Here is a 12,311-nt window from a genome sequence, read left to right on the forward strand (position 1 = left end):
CGATGAGCATCAAATGCTCCCACTATGATCATCTACCTCCAGCGTCTACGCGATCGGGCAACCAATGCTATGTGATAGAGTAAACGATTTACCCCCTCGTTTAATATTAGTTAAACGATCATTTAGTAAATACTAAACGATCGTATAGAAAAATCTACATGATCGCTTAGATAAATCCAAACGATTGTTTACCTTAGGCTACACGATATGACAACTCTTAGTCTTCTTCCTCGTTGAGAACTGCATCTTCATGCTTCAAAACTTCATCACGAACGGTTGGACTAACTAAAAATCTTTGAATTACAGACTCGATTGCATGTTAATTACGCCAAAAAACACAGGGGCCTTACAAATTAAAACTTTGTAATTGAAGAAAGATTTAATAGAAAGGAAATTAAACCCGAAAACATTCATCAATTCCATCCACAAAAGCATTTAATAATTAAACACAAATGCAAAAAACCCACCACGACTGTAAAAGAAGTTAAAAAAAGAATTAAAATTTGGAATATCACCCCAACCTAGCTTTGATACCAATTAAAGGAAATCTAACACAAGGATTTCTATGAGTAGTAGAAGGATCTTTCCAAAATTCAATCGTATATGAACTTTATAATTACAATCACAAACGGAAACATGTGGTTATGCATAAAATAGAAATTAAAACATGCTTTACTATCGATCAAGGACAAGAAATAACAAACCTTTGTAGACTCATCTTCAAGTTCCTTGATTACGAACGCTCGATCACGACAACTCAACAACACACGAACATTTGTCTAATACGACCGCTACACTGCACAATCACTAAACACTCAAACTAAGCAATCACTAAGGTCACAAACACCCCAAACACCGCGAACGGACTCCATAGAACCTTGACAGTGTCGAGTTGAGTATGACATCACCAAGAAGGTTACCTTGGTATTCTCAGTGTGAGAATCCAGATGGTGGACTCTGTGTGGACTTGGTTTGAGGCAGAAAACTGGAGGAACCACAATCGTGTAAACGATTGAGCAAGTGGGAGATGGAACAACCTATCGTAAAGGTCGATGCCTAATTGTTTAGGAAAAACTATACGATTGTGTAACAAAAGCTATGTGATCGTTTAGCTCATTGTCTAGCTGAGTGTCTATCGTGTAAGAACACTCCACGATCGTTTAGCTAACTCCAAGTTGTCGCTTAGTAAATCTTATTTACTTGACAACTTCTCCGTGAGAAATTTCCGAGAATGGAAAACTCAAAACAATTTTGCAAATCCCTTACTAAAATTAGGAAAACATTTTTCCTTTTATGTCACAGTTACCATGAAAACTACTAATAACCTCTCACTCAATTTGTTATTAGAGAAAAATAGATAATTATCTAATAATTAATATTTTTATAATATAAATGATAACTAACTTAACATAATATATTTATAACCTATAGTTTTAATTTTTCATCTTATGAAACATATAAACCATAGATCTTTTTCTATTCAATGGCACTTATTGTAAATCTCATTTACATTAACCCTCCACTAGATGTATCTCATACATCATACCGATCATATCATAACTATAACTCCTTAAGTACCACTGAATCCTCTAATGAACATAAGTCATAGTCCTACTATGACTGAGTCCTCTCTTCTAAAGAGAAGTTGTGGCCACTATGTTCAAGCCTCAAAATTAGCCCTTAAGGGAGCAATCTCTCTACGTACCCCTACTTTGGGGAAGGAGTAAATTCTATCTTATGTAATTGAGTTCCTAGCTCTCAAATCAGACAAGTCTCGAAAAAGGTAGGCATGTTGAGCTGGAAATCTGGCCACTTTCATCCATACTAATCAAAGAACTGCCCTCAAAGGCAGAAGTTCCCAAAACACTCAGGATTGAGATTGTGTCACCTATGGTCATTTACGTGAGATGTAAGTCTCCAATATCAATGGCGTTATATACAAAGTCTAGTCATCTCATGGTTCGGTATTATACAAACTCTTTGTATAGGACACCCTCACTCGCATGTCTCCACATGAATGGTCAAGATCTACCATTTGTAGTAGTTTACAACACTTGCAAACCTCTACAAAGTGGGCCGTATCTGTAAAGTTGTTTTAGAAACACTTTTCAAGGGAACGTTGTTCAAAATGTAACATCCAGTCTCCACTGTAAATCCCCAAATGAATCTGGAAGATGAGCATAACTCATCATAGACCGAACCATGTCCAATAGGGTTCTGTTTCTCCTTTCTGATACACCATTCTACTGAGGTGTACGCGAGGCTGAGAGTTGGGACGTAATTCCATGTGCTATCATATAGTTATGAAATTGGAGGTCAATATACTCTCCACCACAATCAGATCGTAGTGTTTTTATCTTCTTTCCTAACAAGTTTTCAACATCAGCCTTATACTCCTTGAACTTGTCAAGAGCTTCAGACTTATGTTGCATTAGGTATAGATACCCACATCTTGAATAATCATCTATGAAAGAGATTCAATATTCATACCCACCTCGAGCTCTAACACTCATCGGACCATAGAGGTCTGAATGTATAAGCTCCAAGGTTACATTAGCTGAATAACCTTTTCCAGTAAAAGGTCATTTGGTCATCTTGCCTTCAAGGCATGATTCACATACCGGTAAGGAGTTTTCTTCTAAACACTTTAGAAGTCCACATTTCACCAACTTCTCAATCCTATTGAGGTTGATGTGACCTAACCTTAGATGCTAAAGATGGGTGTTTTCTTAAGGAAAAACCTTTGGTCTTTTTGCAATTGTCGCCATATTGAACATTTCAGTATTAAACAAGCCTTTAATGACTAACGACCTTAGTACATATAAGTTATTTTCCATTGAACCAAAACCAATCTCCATACTGATAACTTGTAGAAATACAAGTTATTTATGCCACCTTATCTAGATATTGCGGCCAAAAGTTAGTAAATATCCACCAATTGTATGAAAATTAGCCTAGTATTACAATAATTGTAAATGTTTGCAATTACACCCACTAACACCATAAAGATGGAAGACAAGCCGAATTTTACTCAGTTTTGCAGGAGACCAAGTCACCGCTTGCGCTCAAGGCTCACGAGAAACTGATTAACACATCTCTGTCACATTGCGCCCGTCAATCAACAATGAAGAGATGATTATTGCAATGACGGCACAATGTGACAGTCGATCCAGAGTTGTGTTTCAACCGCATGCGGTAATAAAAACGACACCGCATGCGAACCCATGATCGAAAGATGCAGCTGAGCAACGCAAAAGTGGAGGATTGAGACACGTGCACAACTAACGGTTGTGTAGAATTGACAGTCTGATTGCATAACAAAAGGAATAATATCCCTTCATCTATGGAATTACCATAACCATCAAGTGGATACCATAAGATCGAAGTCAAAGATCTGCACCTATAAATACCCCATAGATTTCAGAGAAAATTTATGCTACTTGATACGGGGCTAAGTGCTACTAGATTGTAAAGAGAAAAGGCTGAGCCTAGTGCTTAAGAGAAGAAATCTGGGAAGAAGACAAGATAAAGGTGAGAGGTGAATCTCAGATCTAACCTGCCAAACACCCAATCAGAAGCTTTGTGCAAAAATCCCTGCTACCAGTGGAGCAAGTCTGAGAGGGAAGCTCTTCCTACCATAAAATCCATCCTATTCGGCAAGCAGATCTCCATCAAATCTGTGCCAAGACATTGGCACTTGTTTGTATCAAACACTTAATAGAGATATTAAATGTTTCGATAGCTTTCATTTACCATTTTTTGTCTTATTTCGTTCTCCCATCAATCACTTTCTTCATGATGTCTTCTTAATTCCCTAATAAGCAATATGAATTAATCAAGTACTTAACCTATGTTAAAAATATAAAATGCGTTTAGCTAAGGCATGCTAGATGACATCTTCACTTGTGAGAGCAGAAGTAGGGATGCTATTATGATCTATCGAGAGAAGGTAAGAAGAATGAGTTAACTAAAGCGAGTAGTACTTCCAGACATGGAAGCAACCTTGCATTCATTACGTTAGTCTTTGTTTCACCACAGACATGTAGGAGTGCGGCCGATCACTAAGAGGTGTACGCCAAGAGAAGAGCGGAACAATATTTGTAGCTTCAATGCAATTAAGAACTTGCGTTGTTTATATTATTTGTCTCTCTCTTTCTATTCTGTTCATAAGACTTGCCATCGCATCCCACGTCTTTGGATAACTTTCACAGCCAGCCTTGACCCAGCATCTTGTACATGAAGCCTGTATCTTGTATCATCTAGCTTAGGTTTACCGTATTTTTATGTTATTATCGCATCTTTACTGCTTTCCTTTATTTTATTGCAACTTATATACCTGTACACACACACTTTTAAAGATTGGAAACCCGGTTGCATATATCATGAACATACCGCAATAACCTAAATCAGTCCCCATGTTCGACCTCAGATCACACCGAGAAACTTGCAATGGAATTACACTTGGTTCCATCATAAGGAAACTTGTGACAACGCATGGTATACTACATGAACATCCATAATTAACACATATCTAGAAGTAGTATCGCATCATTATAGGCATAGAACATCATACCCTTAGCGTTTTACCGTTACAACACATACTATTCTTGAAAACAAACACTTTATTCTCAGGAAAGGCGATGGTATGACCTTGTTCAATGAGTCAAGAAGCTGAGATTAAGTTCCTCTTGATATGAGAAACTACAAAAACATTATCCAGTAATAGATAACGTTTCTTGTCCAAAAATAACTTTAGCCTACCTACAACAACAGCTGAAACAACCTCACCAGTATCGACTCAAAGAGTCAACTCTCCCTCTTGCAACATTTGCTAGGAACTAAATCCTTGATAAAAAGAACTGACATGATTAGTAGCACCTATATCAAGTATCCAAGCAGAATCATCATTCTGTACCAAACATGTCTCCATGACAAATAAGTCACATTTACTATCTTTAGACTTCTTCCTCTTCTAGGGAGTAGTGGGATCTGTATCAGAACCTAAATAAGCTCCAAGTTCCATTTCAGAGAACACTTCTTGTCGATGAACTTCATCACAGTTAGCAAAATTTGCTTTCTCTAACTGGAGGTTATCTTGGGAACTGACGTTACTGGTTTCTTTGTCATCCATCCCCTTTTGCTCAAAAAGTGAGAACTGATGTTCAAACAATTCTTGCAGGAGTCCATGATCTTACGTGCAATGACCATGTTCTTAACCTTTTTAGCCAATGCCTCAGGTATGATGGCCAAAATGTGAAGTCGGACCAATAAGTTAGCCTTCATCCACACCTTATATGCATTACGAACATTTCGCGGTGCATCAAGGGTTGGGACTTGAGGGCACTCCTCAACCATGACAATTTTGAGGTCGTTTACCATGAAATATGTTTGAACGAACTATTTCCAATGTATGTAACCGGTCAAACTAAAGGCAACTAACTAAAAATCATTCATGTTGCTGAAAAAGAAACATATTAACCTACATTAGATTTTAGCAAATACTCGTTGAAAAACAACATCCAATATAGTTTAGCAAAACTGAAATGAACCCCGTGTGACATCTAGTTTCACAATGACGCTCATAATGTTTCGGACAAAAGCCACCAAAGCGTAGTCAATTTATCCCTCCTCTAAATTGAGACATTCTCAACCAGTCATTAATACCAGAACAACTCCTGCTCCTATAATGACTAGCCATCATTAATTTTGTCAAGAAATCATTAACTTTCTTGACAATTTCCCATAAGTGTGACCCTTCATTTTTGGCCCTAGAGTTCCACTCCAAGTAGCCAATCCGAAGGGAAAAAAATCTTATTGGGCAAAAACTAAAATGACCCTATCCATTTTTGGAGTTCACATTGATATTGTCCAACTGCACAAAACCCATCCGAATATGGATGCTCCCAGGGCGACACGAGGGAGTGCAAGAAGATCTCATGGTGCGAACCAATGAAGGTGACTGCATGACGTGTTGACACACATCCCTTGCCCACTTACTATAAACACTCTCTCTGTCCACCTTGATATTGATTCATGCAAACACCATCCGAAAGGGGATGCTTCTAGGGCACCATGAGGCCAAGCATGAATCTCACGGCGTTAACATTAAAGGAGAAACGTGAGTGGAATCATTGAGCATTTTATAACCTAGGGTTTAGTTTGCCTAGAAAAAACACGACTAAGGATTTTAGCCAAGTGACTTTTTAGGTTTGCCCAAGAGTAACTTTTACCTTGGAAAGTTGAACAACTTTTGATCATCATCCATTAAATTCTTTAACGAAGTCTTTGATCATTTGTCCCATACTTGTAGTAAATCTATCTAACTCACCTTTCCAGGTAGGTTCCTAAGTAGGGGTGTTCTGTTTTCGTCAGCTTAAATGCCTCAGCCTAGACAGAACCCGCCTTAGACAAAAGGTCCCTTGTAGATAGATTTAATACAAATTTAATCTTTTATGCCAATCAATTTAAACCTATTAAACAGATTCAAAAGATTAAACTTAGGTATCTAATTGCATTAGAACCTTGAACTCAGGTCTATCTCAATCCAATTTTAAAACCCTTTTAAAAGCATTAGTTCGCCTAAGTTTGCATGCAACTCTTTCTTATTGATTTTAGTTCTAATTTCCATTATAACACTTATAATAGGAAACAACCAAAACCATCCACAATGTGAAGCAACACATATAAGACATTCATAACTTTTTATAAACAAGCCTAAGTGTCATGCTCCATGCATTGTTCATTCATTACTACTGATGTATAACACTTATACAACAAAGCAATGAACCAAGCATACATGCTTCCATACACCCTTATACAATAACTCTTATAATATAAAAATGATGCATGAATATGCTTAATGCATGCATAAATATAACTCTTATATTTCTTGATACATGCACATGCTTTCTTGTAACATCATCATGCCAATAACAATATTATAACACTTAAAATATATGATGCATGAATAAAATGCATAACCTAAGGTGGGTTTTAAATCTATACGTCATACACTATGGCATATAAATCAACATACATCTCATGTACATTAAATAAAAGTTGATGAACCGGGATAATTAGCCTTAAATCCTCAAAAAAAAAAAAAAAAGAAAAAGAAAAAGAAAAAACAAAGCTAACTATTAAAAATAGCAATGAGTCTCCAATTCAAACAAGCGAACCAGGTTTTGAACCGTCGGAGTGAAGTAACGCGTCTCCTTGATCGTGTACCAAAGCAAATTTGGGGGTTGTATCTTTCTTTGACTTTTCTATTCCAAATTTTTCACTCTCGCATCTCATTTTTAACATTGAAAATTCTATCATCGCATCCTCTTTAGTTGGCGTAATCATTAAATGTTGATTACTTTAGCTAGTCACCACATTTATTTTGCATACCAATTATGATTTCAATGATGAAACACATGCCTCTATTTCTCATTGCATGTACTAGAATAAACTTAATTTCAGGACAGTCAATTCATGAAATATTTCTAGAAGTTAATAGTCCACCAGCTTTCTTTCAAACTAACTTTTACGAAACCTCCTAAGAGCATCGCATGAATTCCTGTCTCTTATACACATCTAGATGTGTATAAGAGACAGAGCGTAGGGGCAAGCCAAAACGAAGGTAGGAATCGTGATCAACGCATAAATCAAGTGATCGCAACTCCACTGCCGAATGGGCATGAGTTTAGACTGAGAAAGAGCGCCTTGCTCGTAGTTGGATGCTCGCATGACACCCGTGGGGGCAAGCCAAAACGAAGGCAAGGCACTTGGATCAGCACAAGGTCACAAAAAGAATATCTAAATTGCGCAAGGATAAAAATCATTTGAGAACACCCCGGTTAAAACAAAAGTTTTGAAATAAATCATGCGATGTCCTGGAAACAAGTAAAGTCTTTTTGAAAGTTAAACTTGCGGTCCTTAAGTTTTAGAAATATTTTAAAAAGAGACCAGGATAAAAGTTAAGAAGATTTTGGTTCATAAAATTTGAATAAGGAACCTCGAGAAATCTAGGTAAGGAAAAGGTGGCTGACTCTCTAAAGAAAATCTTTAGTTTATACAAAATCATGTCCAAAAGCGTAAAGGTAAAAATATACAATGTGGGAAAAACAATGTGACGGTAAAAATAATGTGAGAATGCAACGGTAAAAATATACAAAATCATGTCCAAAAGCGTTAAACTAAGAATATTGCGATCGCATGCGCCCATCGCATAAAAATAGCTAATTCAATTATTCTGTGCAGGAAAAATGCATTGGCGCAAAGCAAATTGCGATCCAAGGAATTCGACAGTCGTGCGCATTAAAAGATTGCAACCACAAAGCCATGCGATCGTATGTGCTCACGAGAATTTGCTCAAGAAGGTGGCCACATAAAGACGACGCATCAAGGTGAAAGCTTAATAAATCATGATGGGACGGAAAGCTGATGACAGTCGAATCTGAATTTAGTTGACAAGCCGTTAACGACACACTGTACCAAGTACATTCAACTTTTCGGTGACCATTAATCGGCGCATCAGACAGAAGATTTAATGACCTCCCATCATTGCAATCATTAGAGAGAAAAGCCTCTTCACCTTGAACTCTATAAATACCAAAGTCCACCATCGTTAAAGGAGTTCGAGCGAGTTAGACACAGTTCGCCATATACATAGAAGATAGAATATACAATTAGTTAGCCGTTACTCTATAATTGTTCATATACTTAGAAGGTGAAGGCGAGTGAAGAGAACAAGACGTCGAGAGATCGTTCCTGGTTAGCTCGAAAGATTGTCGGGATGCGCTGCAGAAGGAGAGAGGGCCGACACTTGCGAAAGCAAGGATATTCTTCTAGATAGAGTAGAGTAAAAAGACAGTGTAAAAGCCTCGGGAAGCAAGATATTGCTACTAGGCTTCTCATCCCTACTTTCCATTGTTGTTTTGTATTCTGACTTTATTTATAAAATAGAATTCTCATCTCAACATCTGTTTAATCTCTTCACATTTGGCATGAGTAGCTAAATTTCCGAATGGGTTGAGAAGTACTTAGCTAGCATGACCTAAGGTCTTCACTTTATGCGATCATCTTGTCTTATGTATGCGCCAGTCACCCTTTAGAGATACTTGGGAGAGTAGTCTAAAGAAAGAACCTAGACTTGATAGAGTTAGGTTAGAATCTAGGCTTGAGAGAGTCAGATTAGAACTGCATAAGCAAGAGATAGAAACTTAGACATAAGTTCTGTTTGCTATTATGCATCGCATGCACCCTGGAAATAGGTTATAATAGTATGCGGTCACCTTGTGTATGTGTGTATCATTCATCATCGCATAGACAAGAATAGAGGCTTAGACATAAGTCCTATCGACATTATCGTATACATCGCATGCGTCCTAGAAATAGGAACTATGGCATTTGCATTGAGAGATGACATGCTGTTGTCTGCATGTAGCATGATCACATAACTTGAATGCAATCTTAGAAAGTGTTAGCTAAATCCCTTCTCAACCCGTTCCTCGCATACTCATTGTAACTTTCGCTATCATCAACTCTTTATTCAATTCTGTCGCATAGAATTTATACTTAAACAAAATACCAACCAAACTTAATTGTTTTTGCCACCGCAAAGGAATCAAAATTTACCAACGCATAGTATCTCAGTAGTTGCTGTGTTCGACCCTAGACTTACCAGGAAACTTAGTCAGATTTATACTTGGGTTTTACTAGGAACCTTTGTGCACTACCTCTCCTTTGGTAAGGGAAGAAGTAGGTGTTGTATGAGCGAAGGACAAGTTCCTGAGCCCAACTACGACCTAGAGATTGAAAGAACGTTCAAAAGAAGACGAAGAAATAATCGTTGACAACAACAAGAAAGAAATCCCAATATGGCGGAACAACCGGAAGACAGAGCAACAAACACGATTAATATCATGGAAAACCCCATTTTCCTAGAAAACGATCGCAATAGGCCCATCCGGGACTATGCATCGCTTAACCTCTATGATTTCTCCCCAAGAATCATGAGGCCAGCCCTGGACGAACGAGGTTTGAGATGAAGCCGGTTATGTTGCAAATGATTCAGACGGCCAGACAGTTTGGTGGAAGGCGTGGTGAGGACCTGCACGCCCATCTTCGGAGTTTTATTGAAATCTGCAATACTTTTGTGTTCCCAAACATCTCAGCTGAAGAAGTTCGACTAACGTTGTTCCCATTTTCATTGTGCGATCAGACAAGGAAATGGGCCTATACTCTTGAACCAGGGGAGATAACGTCTTGGGAACAAGTAGTATAGAAGTTCATGAAGAAATACTTCCCCCCAACAGAGAACGCAAGAAGAAGGAAGTTGATTACAAATTTTGAATAGGATATTGACAAATTGTTCAACGATGCTTGGGCGAGGTTTAAGAGACTAGTGCGAGATTTTCTGCACAATGACTTACCTGACTGTCTCCAAATGGAAATATTTTATTATGGTTTGAACCCTGAATCATAAACGGTTGCCAATGTGACAGCAGCTGGAGGTCTACTTGACAAAACGTATGATGAGGCTAAAAATATTCTTGATCGCATATCAAAGAACCACGAAGATTGGAGAGAAAGCGTTCAACGACTTAAAATTAGAGAAGGTGACGTAAGCAATGGGGCCATCAAATCCCTACAAAATCAAATGAATGCGATGATGAATCTGATACAAGGAATCACAATCAATAGCCTGGGAATGCAAAGAGGGAAAGTTAACGCAATCGATCAGATGAGCGCAAGTTATGCCACTTGTGGAGAAGCCCATCTGATGGAGGAATGTTCGAGGAATCCGTAATCTGTTTATTTCGTAAAAAATAATCCTTTCTCTAACACTTACAACCTCGGGTGGAGAAACCACCCTAACTTTGCGTGGAAAAATCAACAACGAAATTATCAACCGATGACATAAAAAGAAGGGTCGCCAGGATTTTTCCCACGAACAAATGGTCAATCACGAAATCAAGCTAATAGCTCACTGGCGCCGCCGTCTTCATCCCTGAAGAGCCTATTAAAGCAGTATATTGAGAAGAATGAAACAGTACTCCAGAATCAGGCGACATAAATCAACAATCTCGAAATTCAAATAGGACAAATTGCGGGCGAGCTAAAAAGTAGACCGCAAGGGGCGTTGCCGAGTTCAACCGAGCTCCCTCGCAACCCGGGGAACATGGGAAAAGAGCAACGTCAAGTTGTGACTTTGCGAATCAGGAAGAAAATAGCGAAAGAGAAGACGAAGCCAAGTAGGACTACTCCAGTTGTGATGTAATCCCAGACCCCGTTGACACAAGAGGAACCAGAAGTTGCATCCACTTTTAAGCCTATGGAACAGGGAACCATGAAGGTATAGTTGCCACCATTCCCTTAGAGACTTAAGAAAAAGAAAAATGATGAAGTGCAGTATCATCGTTTCATGGACATGTTAAAGTAGCTGCACATCAACATCCCTTTCATTGAAGCGATTGAACAAATGCCAAAGTATGCTAAGCTTTTGAAGGACATGGTGACAAAGAAAAGGAGCACAAGGAAGTTCGCAATGGTGGCGTTAACACAAAAGTGAAATACCATAATTCCACCAAAAATGCACGATCCCGAAAGTTTGACGATACCCTGCTCAATTGGCAGGATATATATAGGTCAAGCGCTTTGCGATCTTGGGGCTAGTATCAACTTAATGCCCCTTTCAATTTTCAAACAATTAAATGTGGGGCAGCTGGTGCCCACGATGGTGACTCTCCAGCTGGTGGACATGTCCTTAGTTCATCCAGAGGGGAAGGTGAAGGATGTCCTGGTCTCAATCAACAAATTTATTTTACCGGCGGACTTCATCATTCTCGACTACGAAGCGAACAAGGATGTACCCATCATCTTGGGATGACCATTTTTATCCACTGGTCGCGCCCAAATCGATGTGTACAAGCTGTCTCTTATACACATCTAGATGTGTATAAGCGAACAAGGATGTACCCATCATCCTGGGATGACCATTTTTATCCACTGGTCGCGCTCAGATTGATGTGTACAAAGGAGAGATCACACTGAGCGTGAATGGACAAAAGCTCAGGTTTGACATTATTAAAGCCATGAAGTATCTAGAAGAAGAAGGCCTAACAGATTCCGACAATGAACTTAGTTGTAATGAAGAAGAAGAGTCCGAAGATGAAAATGAAAAAGAGGATGCGACCGCATCCGTAGTAACCTGCAATGTGATTTGGAAATAACGACCAAAGAAGAAAAACTGACGTTGAATGAAGAGAGAAAAGCACAACAACCTTCCTTGGAACAACCACCCATCATGGAATTAAAAACCTTGC

This window comes from Benincasa hispida, chromosome 10 (assembly GCF_009727055.1).
Source record: "Benincasa hispida cultivar B227 chromosome 10, ASM972705v1, whole genome shotgun sequence".
Lineage (NCBI taxonomy): Eukaryota > Viridiplantae > Streptophyta > Magnoliopsida > Cucurbitales > Cucurbitaceae > Benincasa > Benincasa hispida.